Below are 26,468 nucleotides of genomic sequence, written 5' to 3'. Positions count from 1 at the left end.
TCCTCTTCCTCTCCCCCCTTCCTCTTCCCCCCCCCCTTCCTCTTCCCCCCCCCTTCCTCTTCCCCCCCCCTTCCTCTTCCCCCCCCCTTCCTCTTCCCCCCCCCTTCCTCTTCCCCCCCCCCTTCCTCTTCCCCCCCCCCCCTTCCTCTTCCCCCCCCCTTCCTCTTCCCCCCCCCTTCCTCTTCCCCCCCCCTTCCTCTTCCCCCCCCCTTCCTCTTCCCCCCCCCCTTCCTCTTCCCCCCCCCTTCCTCTTCCCCCCCCCTTCCTCTTCCCCCCCCCCCTTCCTCTTCCCCCCCCCCTTCCTCTTCCCCCCCCCCTTCCTCTTCCCCCCCCCCTTCCTCTTCCCCCCCCCCTTCCTCTTCCCCCCCCCCTTCCTCTTCCCCCCCCCCTTCCTCTTCCCCCCCCCCTTCCTCTTCCCCCCCCCTTCCTCACCCCCCCCCTTCCTCTTCCCCCCCCCACCCCTTCCTCTTCCCCCCCCACCCCTTCCTCTTCCCCCCCCCCCCCTTCCTCTTCCCCCCCCACCCCTTCCTCTTCCCCCCCCCACCCCTTCCTCTTCCCCCCCCCACCCCTTCCTCTTCCCCCCCCCACCCCCTTCCTCTTCCCCCCCCCCACCCCTTCCTCTTCCCCCCCCCCACCCCTTCCTCTTCCCCCCCCCCACCCCTTCCTCTTCCCCCCCCCACCCCTTCCTCCCCCCCACCCACCCCTTCCTCTTCCCCCCCCCACCCCTTCCTCTTCCCCCCCACCCACCCCTTCCTCTTCCCCCCCCCACCCCTTCCTCTTCCCCCCCCCCACCCCTTCCTCTTCCCCCCCCACCCTTCCTCTCCCCCCCACCCCTTCCTCTTCCCCCCCCACCCCTTCCTCTTCCCCCCCCCACCCCTTCCTCTTCCCCCCCCACCCCTTCCTCTTCCCCCCCCACCCCTTCCTCTTCCCCCCCCCACCCCTTCCTCTTCCCCCCCCACCCCTTCCTCTTCCCCCCCCCACCCCTTCCTCTTCCCCCCCCCACCCCTTCCTCTTCCCCCCCCACCCCTTCCTCTTCCCCCCCCACCCCTTCCTCTTCCCCCCCCCACCCCTTCCTCTTCCCCCCCCACCCCTTCCTCTTCCCCCCCCCACCCCTTCCTCTTCCCCCCCCACCCCTTCCTCTTCCCCCCCCACCCCTTCCTCTTCCCCCCCCCACCCCTTCCTCTTCCCCCCCCCACCCCTTCCTCTTCCCCCCCCCACCCCTTCCTCTTCCCCCCCCCACCCCTTCCTCTTCCCCCCCCCACCCCTTCCTCTTCCCCCCCCACCCCTTCCTCTTCCCCCCCCACCCCTTCCTCTTCCCCCCCCCACCCCTTCCTCTTCCCCCCCCACCCCTTCCTCTTCCCCCCCCACCCCTTCCTCTTCCCCCCCCACCCCTTCCTCTTCCCCCCCACCCCTTCCTCTTCCCCCCCCCACCCCTTCCTCTTCCCCCCCCCACCCCTTCCTCTTCCCCCCCCCACCCCTTCCTCTTCCCCCCCCCACCCCTTCCTCTTCCCCCCCCCACCCCTTCCTCTTCCCCCCCCCCACCCCTTCCTCTTCCCCCCCCACCCCTTCCTCTTCCCCCCCCCACCCCTTCCTCTTCCCCCCCCCACCCCTTCCTCTTCCCCCCCCACCCCTTCCTCTTCCCCCCCCCACCCCTTCCTCTTCCCCCCCCCACCCCTTCCTCTTCCCCCCCCCACCCCTTCCTCTTCCCCCCCCCCACCCCTTCCTCTTCCCCCCCCCACCCCTTCCTCTTCCCCCCCCCACCCCTTCCTCTTCCCCCCCCCACCCCTTCCTCTTCCCCCCCCCACCCCTTCCTCTTCCCCCCCCCACCCCTTCCTCTTCCCCCCCCCACCCCTTCCTCTTCCCCCCCCCACCCCTTCCTCTTCCCCCCCCCACCCCTTCCTCTTCCCCCCCCCACCCCTTCCTCTTCCCCCCCCACCCCTTCCTCTTCCCCCCCCACCCCTTCCTCTTCCCCCCCCACCCCTTCCTCTTCCCCCCCCACCCCTTCCTCTTCCCCCCCACCCCTTCCTCTTCCCCCCCCACCCCTTCCTCTTCCCCCCCCACCCCTTCCTCTTCCCCCCCCACCCCTTCCTCTTCCCCCCCCACCCCTTCCTCTTCCCCCCCCACCCCTTCCTCTTCCCCACCCACCCCTTCCTCTTCCCCACCCACCCCTTCCTCTTCCCCACCCACCCCTTCCTCTTCCCCACCCACCCCTTCCTCTTCCCCACCCACCCCTTCCTCTTCCCCCCCCCACCCCTTCCTCTTGCCCCCCCCACCCCTTCCTCTTGCCCCCCCCCACCCCTTCCTCTTGCCCCCCCCCACCCCTTCCTCTTGCCCCCCCCACCCCTTCCTCTTGCCCCCCCCACCCCTTCCTCTTGCCCCCCCCACCCCTTCCTCTTGCCCCCCCCACCCCTTCCTCTTGCCCCCCCCACCCCTTCCTCTTGCCCCCCCCACCCCTTCCTCTCTTCCTCTTGCCCCCCCCACCCCTTCCTCTTGCCCCCCCCACCCCTTCCTCTTGCCCCCCCCACCCCTTCCTCTTGCCCCCCCCACCCCTTCCTCTTGCCCCCCCCACCCCTTCCTCTTGCCCCCCCCACCCCTTCCTCTTGCCCCCCCACCCCTTCCTCTTGCCCCCCCCACCCCTTCCTCTTGCCCCCCCCACCCCTTCCTCTTGCCCCCCCACCCCTTCCTCTTGCCCCCCCCACCCCTTCCTCTTGCCCCCCCCACCCCTTCCTCTTGCCCCCCCACCCCTTCCTCTTGCTCCCCCCACCCCTTTCTCTTGCCCCCCCACCCCCTCTCTTGCCCCCCCCACCCCTTCCTCTTGCCCCCCCCCACCCCTTCCTCTTGCCCCCCCCCACCCCTTCCTCTTGCCCCCCCCACCCCTTCCTCTTGCCCCCCCCACCCCTTCCTCTTGCCCCCCCCACCCCTTCCTCTTGCCCCCCCCACCCCTTCCTCTTGCCCCCCCCCACCCCTTCCTCTTGCCCCCCCCCACCCCTTCCTCTTGCCCCCCCCCACCCCTTCCTCTTGCCCCCCCCCCACCCCTTCCTCTTGCCCCCCCCCACCCCTTCCTCTTGCCCCCCCCCACCCCTTCCTCTTGCCCCCCCCCACCCCTTCCTCTTGCCCCCCCCCACCCCTTCCTCTTGCCCCCCCCCACCCCTTCCTCTTGCCCCCCCCCACCCCTTCCTCTTGCCCCCCCCACCCCTTCCTCTTGCCCCCCCCCACCCCTTCCTCTTGCCCCCCCCCACCCCTTCCTCTTGCCCCCCCCACCCCTTCCTCTTGCCCCCCCCCACCCCTTCCTCTTGCCCCCCCCCACCCCTTCCTCTTGCCCCCCCCCACCCCTTCCTCTTGCCCCCCCCCACCCCTTCCTCTTGCCCCCCCCCACCCCTTCCTCTTCCAATAATACAATACAATACAAATCGCTTTATTGGCATGATAAGGTACATCTTATGTTGCCAAAGCATCAAAATACATTTATGGTTGAACACATAAACGCGGTTCCATTCATACAGTGTATAAACAGGTATATCCCTGAGTTTATAAATATATTTTCGCCTTGTTTATATATACTCTTGTCTTAGTTTACTGGTTGTCCCTCTGTTCATGGCAAGCTGTAACATAGTGTGCCGCCAGTGTTACACAGCTTCTCTCCTCCCCCAGTAGGAATGGGAGTTTTTGGTTGTCAGTCAGATTTCTGAATTCAGGGCATATTTGTGAGAATTTTTGATAGAAATTCTCTCTGATGCCCTGATATTTTCCACAGGCTGTGAGGAAGTGCATCTCTGTCTCAACTACTCCCTGACTGCAGTGAGAGCATATCCTGTCTTCTCTTGGCAGCCTGGTCTGCCTGTGTCTGCCTTTTTCGATCGCTAGGCTATGTTCGCTAAGTCTGTACCTTGTCAAGGTTCTTCTCAGTTTGTTATCCTTTACCATGGTCAGGTAATCAGCTATGTTGTATTGTCTGTTTAGGGCCAAGTAGCAATTGAGTTTGCTTTGGGTTTTTGTTGTTTCTGCCCAATATGACAGATATTTTTCCTTTTGCTTAGCGACGATTGTGTTGGGTCGAATTCTTTGTGTTACCCTGTCACTGTCCTGGGGCTGGTTATTGTTAGTATTGTTATTAGTTACTTTATTGAGTCCCAGGACTAGTTGACTGAGGGTATTCTTCTTTATGGTCAGCTCTTGGCATTTCAGGGCGTCGTAGTGATAGCATTGGGGGTTCCTCATTTGTAGGTGATTCCAAAATTTGGTGGCTCTTTTTTGGATAGTGATTATTAATGGGTATTGGCCTAGTTCCGCCCTGCATGCGTTGTTTACTGTTTTCCTTTGAGTCCGGAGGATACTTTTACAGAATTCCGCATGTAGGATCTCAATTGGGTGTTTGTCCCATTTTGCAAAATCTTGTTGTGTTAGTGGTCCCCAGACCTCACTGCCATAGAGTGCAATTGGTTCAATTACTGATTTGAAAATTTTGAGCCAAATGCTAATTGGGATTTCTATTTGGATTGATTTTTTGATGGCATAGAAAGCCCTTCTTGCTTTCTCTTTCAGTTCATTCACAGCCAGTTTGAAGTTTCCCGTAGAACTGATTTTTAAGCCCAAGTATGTGTAGTGAGTGGTTTGTTCAATTTTGGTTGTTCCTACTGTGAAATTTATTGTGGGTCCATGTTGTTTGGATCTTTGCTGGAACACAAGGACTTTGGTTTTTTGGGGATTTATTGTCAGGGCCCAAGTCTGGCAGTACGACTCCAGCAGGTCCAGGTTCTGCTGTAGACCCTCCTTAGTTGGTGACAGCAGAACCAGGTCGTCGGCATAGAGGAGGAATTTAACCTTGGATTCATATAGGGTGAGGCCGGGTGCTGTAGATTGTTCAAGTAGTTTTGCCAATCCATTAATGTAAATATTAAAGAGTGTCGGTGAGATTGGCGAGCCCTGCGTCACCCCCCGCCCCTGTGGGAAGTATTTTGTTTGTTTGTCTCCAATTTTAACTGCACATTTATTGTTTGTATACATTGATTTAATTACATCATATGTTTTCCCTCCTACCCCGCTTTCGATAAGTTTCAGGAATAAACCGTCATGCCAGATGGAGTCGAAAGCCTTCTGGAAATCTACAAAGCATGCGTAGATTTTGCTTTTGTTATGGTGAACGTGTTTGTCAATTAGGGTCTGTAGGGTGAAGATATGAGCGGATGTTCTATAGTTTGGCAGGAATCCAATTTGGCTTTTACTCAAGACATTGTGCTCTTCAAGGAAGTTTATAAGTCTTTTGTTTATGATGCTACAGAATACCTTCCCCAGGTTACTGTTTACACAGATGCCTCGATAGTTGTTTGGGTCGATTTTGTCCCCACTTTTGTATATGGGTGTTATGAGTCCTTTGTTCCAGATGTCAGGGAAATAACCGACACTCAGAACCAAGTTGAAGAGTTTTAGGATAGCCAGTTTCAGTTTGTCGTCTGCGTGTTTAATCATCTCGTTTAGTATGCCGTCTGTCCCGCAAGCTTTTCCTGGTCGCAGGTCCTTGAGTTTTTCAAGAAGTTCTTTTTCTGTTATTATGGCGTCTAGCGGGTTTTGGTTATCTTTTATGGCCATTTCAAGCTTTTCAAGTTTTTTGCGTATTTGGTGTTGCTCTTGTCCTAGTGTGTTTTTCTGGTATAATTTTTCAAAGTGGTTTACCCATGTGTCCCCATTTTGAATGGACAAATCGTCGTGTTGTTTTTTGTGTAGTGTTTTCAAGTTGTCCCAGAAACAATTCGACTCAATGGATTCCTCCATGGAGCTGAGTGTATTCTTAATAAATTGCTCTTTTTTGGTCCTGAGTGTGTTTCTGTATTGTGTTAGCATCTGACAATAAGTAAGGCGTAATTCCTCGTTTTCTGGATGTCTGTGTTTTTGGTTTGATAGTTTTCTAAGTTTTTTCCTCATGTTATGGCAATCATGGTCAAACCATTTTTCATAGTTTTTTGTTTTGGGTTTGTTCTTGCGAGCTTTCAAGTTTGCATTTGTTGCCAAATTATCAAAAATATTGTTTAGTTTACTAACTGCCCGGTTTACGCCTTCTTTATTGTGAGTGTATATGTGTATATGGTGTCTAAGAGAGCTTGAGTTGATGCATTGCTAATTGTTTTCTGGTATTTTTCCGTGTCGTTTTTGGCCCATCTGTACGATTTTTTGGTGTTGTACAGTTTACTGGGTTGTGTTTCTATGTTGTTTGTTTCTGTCTTTTTGAGAAACATAGTAATTTGACTGTGATCTGACAGTGTTGTTTGTGGTTTGACTGTGAATGCTCTGAAAGAGGATGGGTCTAAGTCTGTAATCATATAGTCTACTGTGCTGCAGCCAAGAGGTGAGCAATAGGTCGATCTTCCTAGGAGGTCTCCTATGAACCTACCATTGACAATGTACAGACCCAGGTTTCGACAGAGCTGTAGTAGCTGTTTTCCGTTGGTATTTGACTGCTTGTCGTAGTTATGCCTGTATGGAAGGGAAGGGATGTCAAAGTGGTTATTCCCGAATACGTAATTGTTTCCCTGATTATTGGTGAAGTCTGGTTCTTCGCCCGTTCTTGAATTGAGGTCCCCACAGATCAACACGTTCCCCTGGGCCTGGTATTGGATAATTTCCCCCTCCATGTTGGAGAAGGTGTCCTCTTTAAAGCACGGGGAATCGATTGGAGGGATATAAAGTGCGCAAATGTAAACATCTTGGGTGTTTGAGATAATCTCCCTCTCAAGTTTGAGCCACATATGGTTTTCGCCCTTTTTTATAAATTTGATGTAATTCTTAAGTTCTGTTTTAAACCAGATCAGTATGCCTCCGGAGTCTCTGCCTTGGGTTACACTTGGTAATTTATTGGAGGGGACCACCAGCTCAGTGTACCCTTGAGGACAGCCAGTGTGTCCTTTTCCTTTATACCAAGTTTCCTGTAAAATGAGAATATCTAGATCTTTAGTTTCTTCTATGAACTCTGTGGTCCTACTCTTCACTTCTAGCACTGAAGAGTGTAGACCTTGGATATTCCAGGTCGAAATATATAAGGGTTTCATGTTAAGTTTGATCTTTTACTATGATAGGTTAAAGAGTGGTACGTGTTTGTCGTGTCTAAGTGTGGGGAAAAAAAAGATCACCTCAGTTGTCTATAAAAGTTAATACAATTTGGTTACAGTTCTTTCCATTAATTAGTCCTTGATCCATAAGGCGGAAGTAGATGCTGCTGCACATCTGCTTATTGTCTCTTAATGGATTGTTTCTGTCTGAGGTATTGCGTACGTCCTGTGCATCTCTCCCTCTGTCTGGCTGGGGGCGGTCCTATTCCCCTGTGGGACAGGAGTGTTGCAGGTCTGATATTGTTGATCCTCTCTGGTCTCGGTTGGTGTGGTGGTCGTCTTTGTAGTGTTCCTGATATGTACCCCGCTGATCTCTGGTGGTCGGGGGGGGGGTCCTCTTGGAGTCTGGGTATGGAACCGGTTAAAAGCGACGTCCTTCAGGGCTTTAGCAAAGATCGATATTCTTTGCCTTTGGATGTGGACGTGGTCGTAAAGACATTCCTCATCGAGGGTGGGGTGTTGGGCCAGGTGTACGTTGTGGCTTGATTCGCAGTCTCTTGCTATGCTGGCATTTATCTCATGAATTGTGTTGTTGTTGAAGTCTGTTCTCGGCAATATTGTGGAAACAGTGATTCTAGTGTTTGGAAATGTACTGCTTGCCTTCCTAATCATTGCTCTGAGCGATGTTGCTACCTCTTTCTGTTTGGCCTTTAGGTCATTTGTGCCCGTGTGTATTATTATGTGTTGGGGGGAGCCTACCCCCCCCCCCCACTCTCCCCCCCCCGCCAATCGCCTCCCCTGAGAGAGCCCCGCCCGGGAACCTGCCCCCTCACTCTGAGTGACAGGCGCTACGGCCAATCAGCTTCCCCCGTGGGAACCTGCCCCCTCACTCTGAGTGACAGGTGCCCCGGCCAATCCGCTTCCCCCGGGATAGCCCCGTCCCGGGAACCCGCCGCTCACGCTGAGTGACAGGCGCTCCGGCCAATCCGCTTCCCCAGCGAGAGCCACGCCCCGGAAACCAGCCCCTCACTCTGAGTGACAGGCGCTCCGGCCAATCCGCTTCCCCAGCGAGAGCCACGCCCCGGAAACCAGCCCCTCACTCTGAGTGACAGGCGCTCCGGCCAATCCGCTTCCCCCGGGAGCTCCTCACGGGGCCGCCACTGGCCAATCAGCGCCGCCGGGAGGCGGGGTTTGCGGCGATGATATCGGTTGACAGAGGCTCGCGCTCGGAACTGGCCGGTTGGGTTTAAATATTTATTTTTTAAGGGGCGTCAATCTTTGTCCCTGTGAGCGGGCGAGGTGTCTCCTGCTGTGATGTGCGTGTGTACAATAGGTCAGTGTGGGAGCAATATTTGCTCAGGTTGGGCTGTTTTCTCCCGAAGCCTAGGCCCGAAACTCTCCGGGAAACGGGGGGCGGGGCTGGGGAGGCGGCACTGCCTGCTGGGAGTTGTAGTCCAGCAATCTTCCCAATGGCCGACTCCTGCTCCTAATCTATGTTTCTAATGTTACTCCTCCTTTTCCCCTCTCCGGATTCCCAGTCTTAGTAAAATGCCCATTTGTCCCAGTTTGATGCTGGGTGCACCCTAAAATGTCACAGACTGCTTTTTCTCTTTGTTACTGCGATATTATTTCCTCCAGAATAGGCCCTCGAGGGATGCAAGAGTGAGCTGTGACTGTGAACCGGGGAGGCTCCGCCCACAGAAAGGTGACATCAGCAGGTTCAACCAGGAAGCACTGAAACTGAACATGGCCTCCAGACAGCAGGCGGAGGGTTGGACCGAGGATTTAAATTGTCAGGTCTGTCTTGATTTCTTCACCGATCCGGTAATACTGGAGTGTGGCCACAACTTCTGCCGCTCCTGTATCACACGGTGTTGGGCAAAGAAGCGGAGAAACGCCTGCCCGGAATGTCGAGAGGAGTTTCCGGGAAGAAACCTCAGGGTAAATCCGGCCTTAGCGAGCCTGGCCGAGAAAGCGCGAAAATTAAACCTGAGTCCGAAAGAGAAGGAAAGTAAACTTCACTGTGAGGAACATCAGGGAGAACTGAAGCTGTTTTGTGAAACTGACATGAAACTGATCTGTGTGATTTGTATAGATGCGCGGGAACACAGAGAGCACCGGCCCATGCCCATTAAACAAGCTGTTGGAATCTACAAGGTAAGAAAGCATGAAGAAAGAAAGATTTGCATTTATATCGCGCCTTTCACGGCCAACGAACGTTTCAAAGTGCTTTACAGCCAATGAAGTACTATTTGAAGATCAGTCACTGTTGTAATGTGGGAAACACTGCAGCCAATTTGCGCACAGCAAGCTCCCATAAACAGCAACGTGACAATAACCAGATAATCTGTTTTTGTGACGTTGACTGAGGGATAAATATTGGCCAGGACACTGGGGATAACTCCCCCCTGCTCTTCTTCGAAATAGTTCTTTTACATCAACCTGAGAGAGCAGGCGGGGCCTCGGACAGTGCAGCGCTCCCTCAGCACTGCACTGGAGTGTCAGCCTAGATTTATGGGCTGAAGTCCCTGGAGTGGGATTTGAACCCACAACCTTCTGAAAGGGAACAGATTTGATCACCTGATTATTTTGTCACATTTTCATGGTCTAACACTTTTATTCTGTGATTTTTCTCTCCCAATCCCAGGATCAGCTGAAATCTTCCTTAGATTCTCTCACAGAGAAGAAATCGGCGGTTCTGGAAATGGAATTAAAACAGAAACAGCAGATTTCCGCAGTTAAGGTAAGGTCTCCCTGCACTGATTTTCTGGGATCTCGGTTAGTTTTGTTCCTTTTATCGCGGTACATTAATTATGTTTCACATTTCATTTGGTAGGAACAGTCGAGCAGTCTGCAGACCCGCATCACATCCGAGTTCGCTAAAATGCACCAGATTCTCAGTGCGAAAGAGCAGCATTTGATGAGAGATCTCAGGGAACAAGAGGGGACGATTCTAAACACAATGGAGAAAAACCTTCGAGAAATTCAAGATAATTTAAGTTCTCTTCAGGAGAAACTCTCAAAGTTGCAGAAACAGATGGAGGAAAAAGACGGGCTGACATTTCTGATGGTGAGGATTATATTGCGGGTCAGTTCAGTGAACCTTCACACAGTCACAAAATAACTGATGAACACATAATTGGAGGTGGGATGCTAAGTTGAGAAGATGGTTAAGAAAGCATATGGGACACTTGGCTTTGTAAATGGGGGCATTGAATTCAAAAAGAAGGAAGCCATGCTAAACTTTTAGAAATCACTGGTTAGGCCTCAGCTGGAGGATTGTGTTCAATTCTGGGCACCACACTTTAGGAAAGATGTCAAGGCCTTGGAGATGGTACAAAGGAGGGTTACCAGGGATGAGATACTTCAGTTATGTGGAGAGATTGGAGAAGCTGGAATTGTTCAAATTAGAGCAGAGAAGGTTAAGGGGAGACCTAATTGAGGTTTTCAAAATTGATGGAGCAAATAAGGAAGAAACTGTTTCCTCTGGCGAGTGGGTCAGTAACCAGAGGTCATAGATTTAAAATAACTGGTAAAAGAACTAGAGGTGAAATGAGGAGAAATGTTTACAGACGGAGGGTTGTTAAGATCTGGGACACACGACCTGACAGGCTGGAGGAAGCAGATTCCATAGGAACTTTCAAAAGGCAATGGGACATGTACTTGAAGAGGCCTCATTTTCAGGGTTATGGGGAAAAGCTGGGGTGTGGGAATAAATTAGACAGCTCTTTCAAAGAGCCGGCACAGTCGAGATGGGCTGCATGGCCTCCTTCTGTGCTGTGATATTCTATGATTTTATTCTTTTATGGTAACTTTGAAATAAATGCAGCAGTTTCTGAAAATGCGAAACTGATTTAAACCGATTGTTTTGTCTATTCCGGGGTGGTTCTGCTGTTGTCACCGAACTAACCGGCTCCACACTGTCGGAAATGGCTTGCCGTGATCTTGACGGCACGTTTGTAATTATTTCTGTGTTGCCCAAATTTAATATTCACCGAGAACGCACATTGGAATCGAGTTACAGTTAAAATTAGTGGGTGTGTCTGGTGCGGTGGGTGTGAGAGTCACTGTGTCTGTGAGTGACACTGATGTTGAGTTCCAGTATCTGACACACAAATCAGGCTTTTCAACTACTTACAATCATAGAATCCCACAGCACAGAAGGAGGCCATTCGGCCCATCGTGTTTGTGTCGGCTCTTTGAAAGAGTTGACCTATTAATCTCGTTCACCTGGTCTTTCCCCATAGCCCAGAATTGTTTGTCCTTTTCAAGTATTTACCCAATTCCCTGTTGAAAGTTATTATTGAATCTGCTTCCACCACCCTTTGCAGTCGTGCATTCCAGATCCCGAAAACTTGCTGTGTAACAGAGTGTTTCCCCGTGTCGTCTCTGGTTTTTTGCCAATTATGATAAATCTGTGTCCTCTGGTTAGGACCGAGCTCTCAGTGGAAACCGGTTCTCCCGATTTACTCTATAAAAGCCTCTTATCATTTTGAGCACCTGTATTAAATCTTCCCTGAACTTTCTCTGCTCTAAGGAGAATAATCCCACCATCTCTAGTCTCACAACATCATTGAAGTCCCTCATTCCTGGTACCATTCTAGTGAATCTCTTCTGCACCCTCTCCAAGGGCTTGACATCCTTCTTAAAGTGTGGTGCCCAGAACTGGACCCAATACTCCAGCTGAGGCCGAACCAGTGCGTTATAAAGGGTTGGCAGAACCTCTTTGCTTTTCTACTCTGTGCCAATATTTATAAAGCCAATGATCCCATTTGCTCCTTTAACAGCTTTATAAACTTGTCCTGCCACCTTAAACAATTTGTGTAAGTGATCCCGCGGGTCGCTCTGTTCCTGCACCGCCTTTAAAATTGTGTCAGTCAGTTTGTTGCCTCTCCTTGTTCTTCCTAACAAAATCCAGCACGTCACACTTCTCTGCGTTAAATTTCACCGGTCTGTCTCTGTCCTCCTGCAGTCTGCCGCGATCCTCCTCACTGTTTACTACATTGCCAAGTTTTGTGTCTGCTGCAAAGTTGTCAATTATGCCTTGTATTCACAAGTCCAGGTCATTGATATATATCAAATAGAGCGGTTATTTCCTCTTTCTACCTGTGTGTCGGCAGCAGTGAAAATTCGGATTATCAGCAGCTTGTAACAATCTGCGTGTCATTTCCGCTGTCCGGATACAGACGCTCAGTCTCTGTCAACTCAGATTGTGTTTTATTTATTTCAGGAGGAAGCTTGTCGGAAGAGGAGGTAGGACATGCTCTTTACTGAAACTCTGCACAGTTTGGGAAAATAACTCAGAAAATTGTTCATGGACAATTTATAACATCAACTGTTTACTGTTTACAGGAGTAGTGAGGAATATAAAGTACTGTCAGTAGCAGATGGCGCCCTGTCTATCGGAAAGTTCATCGGCCCTTTACAGTACACAGCGTGGAGAGAAATGATAGACGCCATTAACCCCGGTAAAACTCTTATATTCCTTTTCCTGATTTATAAATCCAGATGCGCAGAGACTGAACGGGCTCCCAGATCGTGGATTAAATGATCACATTGTCAGTTGTTAATCCACGGGAAGAATCATCTGTCTTGGACTGTGCCTGGTGTAGGTTCCAGTACAAGGTGGATTCCTGCTCTGTGGGTGCTGGGGTCTCTGAGTTTGGGGGTTGCCTGGTTGCTCCAGTTTTGCTTGTGTTCCTGGTCAGGGTGTTGGTCAACTCATGATGTGGGCCACAGCTTCCTCCTCAACTTCTTTATACTCTTGCTCCCACTTTTCTAGTTTCCCCCTTGAATTAGTTATTCTTCCCCCATTTTTCCATTTATAGGCACTGCCCGATAGCGTATAATCGACGGACAATGTGATCGCGCACGTTTTGCGCTGCCCTAGAGTTTCTCTCACCGATTCCTTATGCATTTTAAAGGCTCCTCCGCCCCCTGTCTCCTCCTCACCCCCAGACATCCTTTCCTACCCCCCCCCCCCCCCCCAGCCGCTAACTACTCTCCCCCCGGCAGACTCATTCCTCACCACCCTGCTGTCTCCACCCCCTGCTATTACCTCCCTTGATTTAACTCTTTCCCCCACCCGCGCTCTCTTGTTCACCCCACTGTGACTCTCCCTTCTTGCCGGTCTCTGTCCCCGCCATCTCCTCCTGCTACCGACTCCCCCCATCTCCACCGTCTGCCCCCCCCCCCCACACGCCTCCATCCCTAGTGCCCGCCGTCTACACCCCTCTGCCGTCTACCCAACGTCTCCCATCTCCCCCACCCTGCTGCCTTCCCTGTCTCTTTTCCCCACCGCACCTCACCCCAGTCTCTTCACCCCATGGCGGCCTCTTCTCCCCACTCCTGCTGGGTCTTATGTGAGCTCTGCTGCAAGCCAGGCACGATCGGTGCCATTACTCACCCCGAATTTGTAGATTAGAACCGAAGACTATTTCTTGTGGTCCTCAGCGTAATCTCCGGGCACTGCTTCCGCTGCAGCGCTGAGTCGGGGCTGAAATCGACAGGTCATAAACCCTGGAGTGACAGCAGATTCCATGAACACAACCCAGAGCCTGAGTGGTCACTTTAAATAGGAAAGAGTTTGAATAAATCACAGCAAGAAACTAAATCACTGACTGTTATTTTAACTTTCCCGCAGCTCCTGCCTCTCTGACTCTGGATCCGAACGCAGCGAATCCCCGGCTCATCCTGTCTGAGGACCAGACCAGCGTGAGACTCGGAGACAAACAGCAGCCGCTCCCTGACACCCCGGAGAGGTTTGATTCCTGGCCCTGTGTCCTGGGATCGGAGGGATTCACATCAGGGAGACACTACTGGGAGGTGGAGGTGGGTAGCAAGACTGAGTGGGCTGTGGGAGTGACCCAACAGTCTGCCGGGAGGAAAGGGAGAATCGACCTGAGACCTGAGACAGGGTACTGGATTGTGTGGCTGAGAACCGGAAGTGACAATTTTTCTGGCACCTCCCCTCACCGACCCCCCTCACCCCGAGTGTGGAGCCCCGGAAGATGGGGGTGCACCTGGACTATGAGGGCGGATAGGTGTCATTTTACAATACGGACAACATGTCCCATCTCCACACTTTCACTGAGAGAATCTTTCCCATCTTCAATCCGGGAGCGAATGACGGCGGGAAAAACTCTGCCCCGCTGACGATCTGCGGGGTTAAAGGTCACTAACAGGTCCATCCCATAATTTCACCCTGCCTCCTGCCAGCTGCAAACTGATGGGTGTCGGTCTCAGTCACAGGTGGTGCGGATGGTCCAAATGTCACCTGAGGTCAGGGCGACTACAACCGAGTGACAATGTCTTGTTGGTGAGATTTGTTTGTTTCATCGGTGCAGGGGAACAAACTCGTGGCAACTGCTCCAGAGACTCCTGTAAAATTAAATAAAAACCTCAAGAACATCGAGAATCGTTGGAGCCCAGAGACAGAGGAGAATCAAAACACGGGCAGAAATACACCAAGGGAACCACAGACTCCAGCTGGGCAGGTAAAGGTAAAGAGGGGCAGGGGAGAGGAACTAGGGTGAGATAGAACACCAGTGGGAAGGACATGACAAAGGGACCATCCGAGACACGGCAAATTAAATAATACCCGAGGGAAGGAAAAAGTAAAAGGGGCACCAGATAGAAGTGAAATCAAAAGGGAACAGGAGGGAGTATCAGAAACATGGGAAAATGCAGGGGATGGAAATGGTCAGAACATTCAAGCGTGTGGAGTGTTTAGAATAGAGAGTGGACAAGGCCATGTGAAGAGAAAAAGATTGGTGAAGTCAAGCGTAGGTCCCTTGCAGTCAGAATCAGGGGAATTAATAATGGGGAACAAAGAAATGGCAGACCAATTAAATACATACTTTGGTTCTGTCTTCACAAAGGAGGACACAAATAACCTCCCAGAGATGTCGGGGAACATAGGGTCTAATGAGAGGGAGGAATTGAAAGAAATCAGTATTTGTAGGGAAATGGTGTTAGGGAAATTGATGGGATTGAAGGCCAATAAATCCCCAGGGCCTGATAATCTACATCCTAGGGTACTTAAGGAAGTGGCCCTAGAAATAGTAGATGCATTGCTGGTCATCTTCCAAAATTCTATAGACTCTGGAAGAGTACCCATGGATTGGAGGGTAGCTAAAGATACCCCACTATTCAAAAAAGATGGTAGAGTTCATTATAAAAGATGTAATAGCAGAGCACTTGGAAAACAGTGACAGGATCGGACAAAGTCAACATGGATTTCCAAAAGGTAAATGGTGCTAGACTAATCTACTGGAATTTTTTGAGGATGTAACTGGTAGAATAGATAAGGGAGAACCAGTGGATGTGGTGTATTTGGACTTTCAGAAGGCTTTTGATAAGGTCCCGCATAAGAGATTAGCGTGTAAACTTAAGGCACATGGGATTGGGGGCAAGGTATTGACTTGGATAGAGAACTGCTTGGCAGACAGAAAGCAAAGAGTTGGAATAAACGGGTCTTTTTCCGAGTGGCAGGCAGTGATTAGTGGGGTACCACAGGGACCGGTCCTAGGACCCCAGCTATTCACAATATGTATTAATGATCTAGACGAGGGAAATAGATGTAATATCTCCAAGTTTGCAGACGACACAAAGCTGGGTGGGCGTGTGTGCTGTGAGGAGGATGCCGAGAAACTCCAGTATAATTTGGACACGTTGGGTGATTGGGCAGAAGCATGGCAGATGCAATATAACGTGGATAAATGCGAGGTTATCCACTTTGGTGTCAAAAACAGGAAGGCAGATTATTATCTGAATGGCAATAGATTGGGAGAAGGGGAAGTGCAACGAGACCTGGGTGTCCTTGTGCACCAGTCGCTGAAGGTAAGCATGCAGGTGCAGCAGGTGGTTAAGAAGGCAAATGGTATGTTGGCTTTCGTAGCGAGAGGGTTCGAGTACAGGAACAAGGATGTACAGGGCCTTGGTGAGACCACATCTTGAGTATTGTGTGCAGTTTTGGTCTCTTTATCTGAGGAAGGATGTCCTTGCCATGGAAGGAGTGCAGCGAAGATTCACCAGGCTGATACCTGGGATTGCAGGAATGACTTATGAGGAGAGATTGGGTCGATTGGGCTCATACTCGCTGGAGTTTAGAAGAATGAGAGGGGATCTCATTGAAACGTATAAAATTCTGACAGGAGTGGACAGATTAGATGCAGGAACGATGTTCCCGATGGCCGGGGAGTCCAGAACCAGGGGTCACAGTCTAAGGATAAGGGGTAAGCCATTTAGGACAGAAATGAGTAGGAATTTCTTCACTCAGGGAGTGGTGAACCTGTGGAATTCTCTACCACAGAAGGCAGTAGAGGCCAATTCATTAAATATATTCAAGAAAGAGTTAGATATATTTCTTAAGGCTAAAGGGATCATGTGCTTAAAATCAATCCCAGTCACTTACAGCATGTGAGATTGCCGGGGGAATCACCTAACCATCTCCATTCTGGCCAGGAATAGCGGCGTCTCTATACGCAGCCCTGAAAATCTCGCACCTTTAGTAGAGGCCAGGGAGCAAGGTGTTCAACTTTACATCATCCAGGAAAACCTAAACGGGAGGTTATGTGATTGTGGGGGGTGGGGGGGGGGGCAGCTTTGCAAATAATGGGGAGCAAAACCCCTTTTGAATTGATTTGATTTGATTTTTTGTAAAATTGTACATGTTGAGTAAAGTCACTGGTGTTTGCCTTCCCCCCCCCCCCCCCCCAAAATGTGTAGCCTCATCAGACCCTAAACACTGAGACAACACTTCCAGTTGTGAAAACCGAGGATCCTCCGACACCGCCATGCACATTCGGGGACATTCTCAAGCCGCCGCTGAATGCGGTTCAGCTCAATGTGGTAAAAACAGAAAATGGGACCTCGCCAGTGAAACAAGGACCAGCAAGTAAATGACATTCTTTTAAAGTGTGAATTAAACTTTAAAAAAAAAAAAGAAGATTCGTTGAGTGCAACTCGGTCTAATTCTCTGAAAGAATACTTTGCGTTCTGGCCCCAACAGTTCCACTCTCCAGGTTAGCCGGGCTAACCAGTTGTGTCTACTGTTTTGCGCCCACCCCCCCCCCCCCCCAGTGCTGTCCTGAGAGTTGGGTCAGACTACCGATGAGGTTTGCCTGCCAGAATCTAAATGGTTGCCTTTGTACGGGAGAAGAAAGTGCTACACCATATATCAGAGGAATGAATGCTACTGCCAGGGAATGGAACTTGCTGTCACTTGTATCGAACCTTGGTTAGACCACATCTGGAGCACTCTGAACCGTTCTGGTCTCCATCTGATCAAAAGGGAGACAGAGCCACTGGAGAAGGTGCAACAAAGGTTCACTAGAAATGAGACCTGGCCTGAGAGGTTCTACCCACCAGGAAAGACTGAACAGGCTGGAGCTCTTTTCTGTAGAAAAGAGAAGGCTGAGGGGTGAGCTGGTCTTTGAGATTATGAAAGGGTTTGATCGGGTAGACGTAGCGAACATGTTTCCACTTGCGGGTGAGACCAGAACTCGGGGGCCATAAATATAAGCTAGTCACTAATAAATCCAATAGGGAATTCAGGAGAAACTTCTTTCCCCAGACAGGGGTGAGAATGTGGAACTCGCTACCACAGGGAGTGGGTGAGGTGAAGAGCATTGATGCAGTTAAGGAGAAACTTCTTTCCCCAGAGAGGGGTGAGAATGTGGAACTCGCTACCACAGGGAGTGGTTGAGGTGAAGAGCATTGATGCAGTTAAGGGGAAGCTGGATAAACACATGAGGGGGAAAGGAATAGAAGGATCTGTTGATGGGTGAGATGAAGGAGGGTGGGAGGAGGCTCGTGTGGAGCATAAACCCCCGCACGGACCTGTTGGGCCGAATGGCCTGTTTCTGTGCTGTTAATACTATGTAATTAAGTACAGATAGCAGAGTAAAGCTCCTTCTGCTGTCCCTCAACAGTGTGCCTCCGGCCCTGCTGCATAAGAGCATCTACAACAGCTCTTGCAGGGCCTCAGCCTGATGTTCCAATTGGTGTTGAATTAGGGGCCGTTATATGCAGTCAGCCGCTATGCAACTGTGATTGATACAGATAAACCGACTTCGCACACGGCCTTTCATTATTCTGAATTAGCAGATGAATTTTGTGAATTAAGGAATAATTCTTTAGCCCTTTTCATCATGCTAAAATGTACCCGGTGGCGTTTTAGGTATTACAAAAAGCGCTGCGTTGATTTAAAGTGTTGCGCAGTTCAGTAGTTGTGTTTTCATTGGATAATGGGGTATTACCCTGTTGCAGTCCGATGCCTGGTGCTGAGATCAGACGGGCAGCAGCAGGAGTTGGATGCGTGTGTTCTGTAAACATCGGGCAGTGTGTCCCCTGCTGTAATTTCACTTTGTTTCTCCTTCGCTGCAGTACAAGCCACCACGACTACCAAGGCCAACAGCATCCTGTGCAGCAAGCCGACCATCCAGCCCAAACCGGTTGTCGTGACGACCTTGCCTACCGCGCCGAGCGCCAGCCCGGCAAAGACCATCATTCTTCAGTCGGTGCAGACCGGTCAGCCGCAGAGTCTGCCATTAAAGCAAACCATTCCAGGTACACGTCCGCTGCCTTTTTTTAAAAAAAAACAATTATTCAAAGAGCTTTCTTTCATAGACATCCTCCTTCCCTTGGGCTTTTTGGAGAGCCGGGGGTGCAAGCAGACGGACTGCGTAAACTTTCCTCGCTCAGCAAGTGGAAGCTGGGATTGCAAATCTCGCAGTAACCCCAAGGGCTGCTTTCTCTTTCCGCTGATTCGGTTATAGAATCGTACAGCACAGAAGGAGGCCATTTCGGGCCCATCGTGCCTGTGCCGGCTCTTCAAAAGAGCTATCCAATTAGTCCCACTCTCCTTTGCCCTTTCCCCATAGCCCTGCAAATGTTCTTCCCTTCAAGTATTCATCCCTTTTGAAAGTTATTATTGAATCTGCTTCCTCCACCCTAACTCGGGGGCCATAAATATAAGCTAGTCACTAATAAATCCAATAGGGAATTCAGGAGAAACTTCTTTCCCCAGAGAGTGGTGAGAATGTGGAACTTGCTACCACAGGGAGTGGGTGAGGTGAATAGCATTGATGCAGTTAAGGGGAAGCTGGATAAACACATGAGGGGGAAAGGAATAGAAGGATATGTTGATGGGTGAGATGAAGGAGGGTGGGAGGAGGCTCGTGTGGAGCATAAACCCCCGCACGGACCTGTTGGGCCGAATGGCCTGTTTCTGTGCTGTTAATACTATGTAATTAAGTACAGATAGCAGAGTAAAGCTCCTTCTACTGTCCCTCAACAGTGTGCCTCAGGCCCTGCTGCATAAGAGCATCTACAACAGCTCTTGCAGGGCCTCAGCCTGATGTTCCAATTGGTGTTGAATTAGGGGCCGTTATATGCAGTCAGCCGCTATGCAACTGTGATTGATACAGATAAACTGACTTCGCACACGGCCCTTCATTATTCTGAATTAGCAGATGAATATTGTGAATTAAGGAATAATTCTTTAGCCCTTTTCATCATGCTAAAATGTACCCGGTGGCGTTTTAGGTATTACAAAAAGCGCTGCGTTGATTTAAAGTGTTGCGCAGTTCAGTAGTTGTGTTTTCATTGGATAATGGGGTATTACCCTGTTGCAGTCCGATGCCTGGTGCTGAGATCAGACGGGCAGCAGCAGGAGTTGGATGCGTGTGTTCTGTAAACATCGGGCAGTGTGTCCCCTGCTGTAATTTCACTTTGTTTCTCCTTCGCTGCAGTACAAGCCACCACGACTACCAAGGCCAACAGCATCCTGTGCAGCAAGCCGACCATCCAGCCCAAACCGGTTGTCGTGACGACCTTGCCTACCGCGCCGAGCGCCAGCCCGGCAAAGACCATCATTCTTCAGTCGGTGCAGACCGGTCAGCCGCAGAGTCTGCCATTAAAGCAAACCATTCCAGGTACACGTCCGCTGCCTTTTTTAAAAAAAAAACAATTATTCAAAGAGCTTTCTTTCATAGACATCCTCCTTCCCTTGGGCTTTTTGGAGAGCCGGGGGTGCAAGCAGACGGACTGCGTAAACTTTCCTCGCTCAGCAAGTGGAAGCTGGGATTGCAAATCTCGCAGTAACCCCAAGGGCTGCTTTCTCTTTCCGCTGATTCGGTTATAGAATCGTACAGCACAGAAGGAGGCCATTTCGGGCCCATCGTGCCTGTGCCGGCTCTTCAAAAGAGCTATCCAATTAGTCCCACTCTCCTTTGCCCTTTCCCCATAGCCCTGCAAATGTTCTTCCCTTCAAGTATTCATCCCTTTTGAAAGTTATTATTGAATCTGCTTCCTCCACCCTAACTCGGGGGCCATAAATATAAGCTAGTCACTAATAAATCCAATAGGGAATTCAGGAGAAACTTCTTTCCCCAGAGAGTGGTGAGAATGTGGAACTTGCTACCACAGGGAGTGGGTGAGGTGAATAGCATTGATGCAGTTAAGGGGAAGCTGGATAAACACATGAGGGGGAAAGGAATAGAAGGATATGTTGATGGGTGAGATGAAGGAGGGTGGGAGGAGGCTCGTGTGGAGCATAAACCCCCGCACGGACCTGTTGGGCCGAATGGCCTGTTTCTGTGCTGTTAATACTATGTAATTAAGTACAGATAGCAGAGTAAAGCTCCTTCTACTGTCCCTCAACAGTGTGCCTCAGGCCCTGCTGCATAAGAGCATCTACAACAGCTCTTGCAGGGCCTCAGCCTGATGTTCCAATTGGTGTTGAATTAGGGGCCGTTATATGCAGTCAGCCGCTATGCAACTGTGATTGATACAGATAAACTGACTTCGCACACGGCCCTTCATTATTCTGAATTAGCAGATGAATATTGTGAATTAAGGAATAATTCTTTAGCCCTTTTCATCATGCTAAAATGTACCCGGTGGCGTTTTAGGTATTACAAAAAGCGCTGCGTTGATTTAAAGTGTTGCGCAGTCCAGTAGTTGTGTTTTCATTGGATAATGGGGTATTACCCTGTTGCAGTCCGATGCCTGGTGCTGAGATCAGACGGGCAGCAGCAGGAGTTGGATGCGTGTGTTCCGTAAACATCGGGCAGTGTGTCCCCTGCTGTAATTTCACTTTGTTTCTCCTTTGCTGCAGTACAAGCCACCACGACTACCAAGGCCAACAGCATCCTGTGCAGCAAGCCGACCATCCAGCCCAAACCGGTTGTCGTGACGACCTTGCCTACCGCGCCGAGCGCCAGCCCAGCAAAGATCATCATTCTTCAGTTGGTGCAGACCGGTCAGCCGCAGAGTCTGCCATTAAAGCAAACCATTCCAGGTACACGTCCGCTGCCTTTTAAAAAAAAAAAAAAAAAAAAAAAAAAAAAAAAAAAAAAAAAACAATTATTCAAAGAGCTTTCTTTCATAGACGTCCTCCTTCTCTTGGGCTTTTTGGAGAGCCGGGGGTGCAAGCAGACGGACTGCGTAAAGTTTCCCCGCTCAGCAAGTGGAAGCTGGGATTGCAAATCTGGCAGTAACCCCAAGGGCTGCTTTCTCTTTCCGCTGATTCGGTTCTAGAATCGTACAGCACAGAAGGAGGCCATTTCGGGCCCATCGTGCCTGTGCCGGCTCTTCAAAAGAGCGATCCAATTAGTCCCACTCTCCTTTGCCCTTTCCCCATAGCCCTGCAAATGTTCTTCCCTTCAAGTATTCATCCCTTTTGAAAGTTATTATTGAATCTGCTTCCTCCACCCTTTCAGGCAGTGCATTCCTCCAGATCATCGTAACTCGCTGCGTTAAAATAATAAAATCCCATCTCCCCCTCTGGTTCTTTTGCCAGTGACCTTCAGTCTGTTCTCTGGTTACTGACCCTCCTGCCACTGGAAACAGTTTCTCTTTATTTACTCTGTCAAAACCCTTCATGATTTTGAACACTTCTATGAAATTTCCTCTTAACCTTCTCTGCTCTAAGGAGAACAACCCCAGATTCCCCAGTCTCTCCACATAACTGAAGTCCCTCATCTCTGGTACCATTCTGGTAAATCTCATCTGCATTCTCTCCAAGGCCTATTCCCTAAAATTTAGAAGGTTAAGGGGTGATTTGATCGAAGTTTTCAAGCTATTAAGAGGAACAGATAGGGTAGATAGAGAGAAACTATCTCCGCTGGTTGGGGAGTCTAGGACTAGGGGGATAGAGTCTAAAAATTAGAGCCAGACCTTTCGGGAGTGAAGTTAGGAAACACTTCTACACACAGGGTGGTAGAAGTTGGGAATTCTCTTCCGCAAATGGCAATTGATGCTCAGTCAATTAATTTTAAATCTGAGATTGAGAGATTTCTGTTAATCAAAGGTATTCAGCAATATGGGGCAAAGGTGGGTTTATGGAGTTAGGCCACAGGTCAGCCATGATCTCATTGAATGGCGGAACAGGCTTGAGAGGCTCAGTGGCCTCCTCCTGTTCCTGCAATATGTGTAAAGGGACTCCAGTATAGTAAGCCAAATATATCGGGGCCGACTCACTCGCCCTTTGATAACATGGCACGGCCTGTAGAACATCCCAGCTTCCTCTTGTAATGCAAGGTTGCCGGTTAACACAACGTATTGCTGTCTGTGATGGCAGATACTTACACACCCAACCCAGGCAATGACTATCTCCAACAAGTGAGAGTCTAACCACCTCCCCATGACATTCAACGGCATTACCATCGCCGAATCCCCCACCATCAACATTCTGGGGGGTCACCATTGACCAGAAACTTAACTGGACCAGCCACATAAATCATGTGGCAATGAGCAGGTCAGAGCTGGGTGTCTCACCTCCTGACTCCCCAAAGCCTTTCCACCATCTACAAGGCACAAGTCAGGAGTGTGATGGAATAATCTCCACTTGCCTGGATGAGTGCAGCTCCAACAACACTCGAGAAGCTCGACACCATCAAGCAGAAAGCAGCCCGCTTGATTGGCACCCCATCCACCACCTTAAACATTCACTCCCTCCACCAGCGGCGCACCGTGGCTGCAGTGTGTACCATCTACAAGATGCACTGCAGCAAATCGCCAAGGCTTCTTCGGCAACACCCCCTAAACCCGCGACCTCTACCTCCTAGAAGGACAAGGGCAGCAGGCGCATGGGAACACCACCACTTCCAAGTTCCCCTCCGAGTCACACACCATCCTGACTTAGAAGTATATCGCCGATCCTTCATCGTCACTGGGTCAAAATCCTGGAACTCCCTCCCAAACAGCACTGTGGGAGTACCATCACCGCACGGACTGCTGCTGTTGAAGAAGGCAGCTCTCCACCACTCTCTCGGGCAACTAGGGATGGGCAATAAATGCTGGCCTTGCCAGCGACGCCCAGATCCCATAAGTGAATTTTTTAGAAAAACTGTAAAGGAATAAGGAATCTTTAGCAGCGAACTTATTTCCAATTTGTAACTGAGAGTATGTGGGTGTGATCGCGTGCTGCTGCATACTGCGAGGGGAACCTCTGTACATGAAGGGTCGGTAACCAGAGGACACAGATTGAAGGGGATCGCGTGCTGCTGCATACTGCGAGGGGAACCTCTGTACATGAAGGGTCGGTAACCAGAGGACACAGATTGAAGGGGATCGCGTGCTGCTGCTTACTGCGAGGGGAACCTCTGTACATGACGGGTCGGTAACCAGAGGACACAGATTGAAGGGGATCGCGTGCTGCTGCATACTGCGAGGGGAACCTGTGTACATGAAGGGTCGGTAACCAGAGGACACAGATTGAAGGGGATCGCGTGCTGCTGCATACTGCGAGGGGAACCTGTGTACATGAAGGGTCGGTAACCAGAGGACACAGATTGAAGGTGATTTGCAAAAGAACCAGAGGCAGGATGAGAATTTTTTGTTTTGCACGCAGCGTGTTGTGATCTTGAATTCGTTGCCTGAAAGGGTGAAAGCAGATCCAATAGCAACATTCAACAGGGAATTGTATGAATACAAAATGTGCAGGGCTGTGGCGAAAGACCAGGGGGAAGGGCCGACTAACTGGATTGCTCTGTTAAGACCAGCAGAGGCAGTGACCTCCTCCTGTGTTGTGTTACAAAGAATTAGGCCTAGAAATTCAGTTGTTGGCGCCAGCCGCTAGCGCCTTAGGAGGAGGAGGAGGGGGGCGCCTCTCACGAACTTCAGTCAAGATTTAGCGGCGGCGCAAAACCGCAGCGCCCGCTCAGCTGCGCGCGCAGATCCTGACATCATTTCATGGTGCAACGCCCTTGGTGCGCCCCGAACCGGAACTTCAGTGGCGCCCCCCCCTTCTGTGCGCCTGGTGCCCCCAGCGACTGGTTGAGTGGAACGGTTCCCAGTCGCTGTGGGGCGCGGGGGGGGGCGCTATTTAAAGGGGACTCTTCCTGCATTCTTTGTGGCAGCCATTTTGTTCCACTCCTGTGTGTGAGAGAGAGAGAGATTTGGAGAGAGACGAAGGGAGAGAGCTTTCTGCTTTGACTCAGCGCTCGCACAGGTACTTCTGGCTTCAGGCCAGAGCTTTGCATTTGGATTTAACTTTCAGTGCCATAGCCTTGAGTCGCCACATATACTGGGGGCTGCAATGGGTGGAAACGTTGGGTTTCTGCATTGCATTCAAAGGGCTCAGACGCCGAGAGAGCGTGCCAGTCATGGCCAGACGGAGAAGGGCCAACAGGCGTCGGCACAGGAGGCCTTACCCACCCAGGGTATACCGCCAGCAGTTCTCCTATCTCAACATGTCTGAGGAGCAGTGTGTTCGGAGGCTGCGATTCAGCAGGGAGGTGGTCACTGAGATCTGCCACCTGCTTCAGAGAGATCTGCAGCCACAGCTGAGGAGCAGGACGTCTGTCGGTGGCAGTGAAGGTGATAGTGGCTCTCAACTTCTATGCCACCGGCTCCTTCCAATCCGCTACTGGGGACATTGCCAATATCTCCCAGTTCGCGGTACATTGCTGCATCCGTCAGGTGACGAATGCCCTCTTCAGAAGGAGACGTCAGTACATCTCCTTCCCCATGACCCCGGACAAGCAGCAAGAGCGTGCAATGGGATTTGCAAGAATAGCGGGCTTCCCCATGGTCCAGGGCACCATTGACTGCACGCATGTGGCTTTGCGGGCACCTCTACAGAATGCCAAGGATTACTGCAACCGGAAGGGCTACCATTTGCTCAGCGTCCAGTTGGTGTGTGACCACAGGCAGCTCATACTAGCTGTCAATGCCTGCTTTCCAGGCAGCAGCCACGATGCCTTCATCCTGCGCCAGACTTCTGTGGCAGACATTTTCGAAGCCCCGGCTCACCCAGGAGGCTGGCTTGTCGGGGACAAGGGCTATCCTCTGTGCACCTGGCTCATGACCCCGCTCCGTGCGCCCAGCACCCCTGCTGAAGAACAATACAATGACAGCCATCAAGCGACCAGGAACATCATTGAGCACACAATCGGCGTGCTCAAGCAACGGTTCCGCTGTCTGGACCATTCCGGAGGAGCCCTACAGTACTCGCCTGAGCGAGTCTCCTATTTCCTTGTAGTGTGCTGCATGCTGCACAACCTGGCTATCCTCAGGACTCAGCCACTGCCAGCAGACATTGGAGGACCACCGGAGGAGGAGGAGGAGGAGGAGGAGCACCAAGACGGGAGGGAGACACAAAGTGCAAGGGCCGTCCGTCGGCGGATTATTGCAAGTCGGTTCTAGGCCCCCTCTCGGAGTGGCTTGTGCCATTGAAAGAACATGAATGGAGCCGCTCCGCAAACCCTCAGCCGGTCATGGCAACAAATAGTTCAAAGTGCAAACATGGACAATCTGAATAAAGACAATTTTTTATTTTACAAACTCTGTGCCCTTCCCGCATGAGAAACAAATACAGAGAACCCCCCCAAAAAACAGTCAGACACATAACTGGCTCTCTCAACCTGGAGAAAATGAAAAAAACAGTTAAACAAAAATGACCATGATCCTCGGCCTTCATATAAAAAAAAACATTTTGCCACACCGTCTACTTTTTCGCCTGCGAGGGTGGTCCGCCTCGGTTGCGCAATTTGCCCCTTCCCGCTCTGCAGCTCCTCGATGGGACCCCAGTGGCTGCAGCAAGGCTGGGGGAAGGCTGCTGAGGGTCAGATGGTGAGTCGGCAAATGCCCTTGGGGGACGGCCTGGACCAGCTCTGGGCCTGGAGGGGCCCGGCTGCTGACTGCTCCAACTGCTTGGGCGGCAGCAGTCTGTCCTACGGGTGGTGGCAGCTGCACTGGAGGAGTGACCGTGTTGGCAGCAGGAATGCTGCCAACCTGACAGAGCACAGGCACTCCCTGGTCGGCCGATACACTGGCACTCGCGCGGGCCAGCACTGAAGCATGCGCAGCAATCTGCTGAAGCACAGACTGCTGGGCTGCTGCGGCGCGGCAAGGGCCCCGGCGATTCCTGGCCGATCCAGCGAGGGTGGCAGCAGTTAGTGCCCGTGTGGCCCTGATCTG

The 26,468-nt window shown here is 51.3% G+C and overlaps 2 pseudogenes across 2 annotated transcripts in view; both read left to right on the top strand.

Moving 5' to 3' along the window:
• Positions 1-8,544: 8,544 nt before the first annotated feature.
• On the top strand, positions 8,545-14,236 carry LOC147096400 (zinc-binding protein A33-like; annotated as a pseudogene). Its single transcript, XR_015074889.1, has 6 exons — positions 8,545-9,197; positions 9,688-9,783; positions 9,877-10,110; positions 12,271-12,293; positions 12,393-12,508; positions 13,684-14,236. The product of XR_015074889.1 is annotated as a zinc-binding protein A33-like (transcript).
• Positions 14,237-14,268: 32 nt separating this feature from the next.
• The window catches only part of LOC147096399 (uncharacterized), a 43,653-nt pseudogene continuing 31,453 nt past the window's right edge, over positions 14,269-26,468 (top strand). Inside the window, exons 1-6 of the transcript XR_015074588.1 lie at positions 14,269-14,278; positions 14,364-14,542; positions 16,770-16,938; positions 18,429-18,611; positions 19,796-19,978; positions 21,163-21,345. The product of XR_015074588.1 is annotated as an uncharacterized LOC147096399 (transcript). The remainder of the gene's footprint in view (positions 14,279-14,363; positions 14,543-16,769; positions 16,939-18,428; positions 18,612-19,795; positions 19,979-21,162; positions 21,346-26,468) is intronic.

Source organism: Somniosus microcephalus, unplaced genomic scaffold (assembly GCF_052327205.1).
Source record: "Somniosus microcephalus isolate GS21.2 unplaced genomic scaffold, FLI_Smic_1.0 unresolved_chr1, whole genome shotgun sequence".
NCBI lineage: Eukaryota > Metazoa > Chordata > Chondrichthyes > Squaliformes > Somniosidae > Somniosus > Somniosus microcephalus.
Note: the sequence above shows the minus strand (reverse complement) of the source record. Positions and strands in the feature narration are given on the sequence as shown.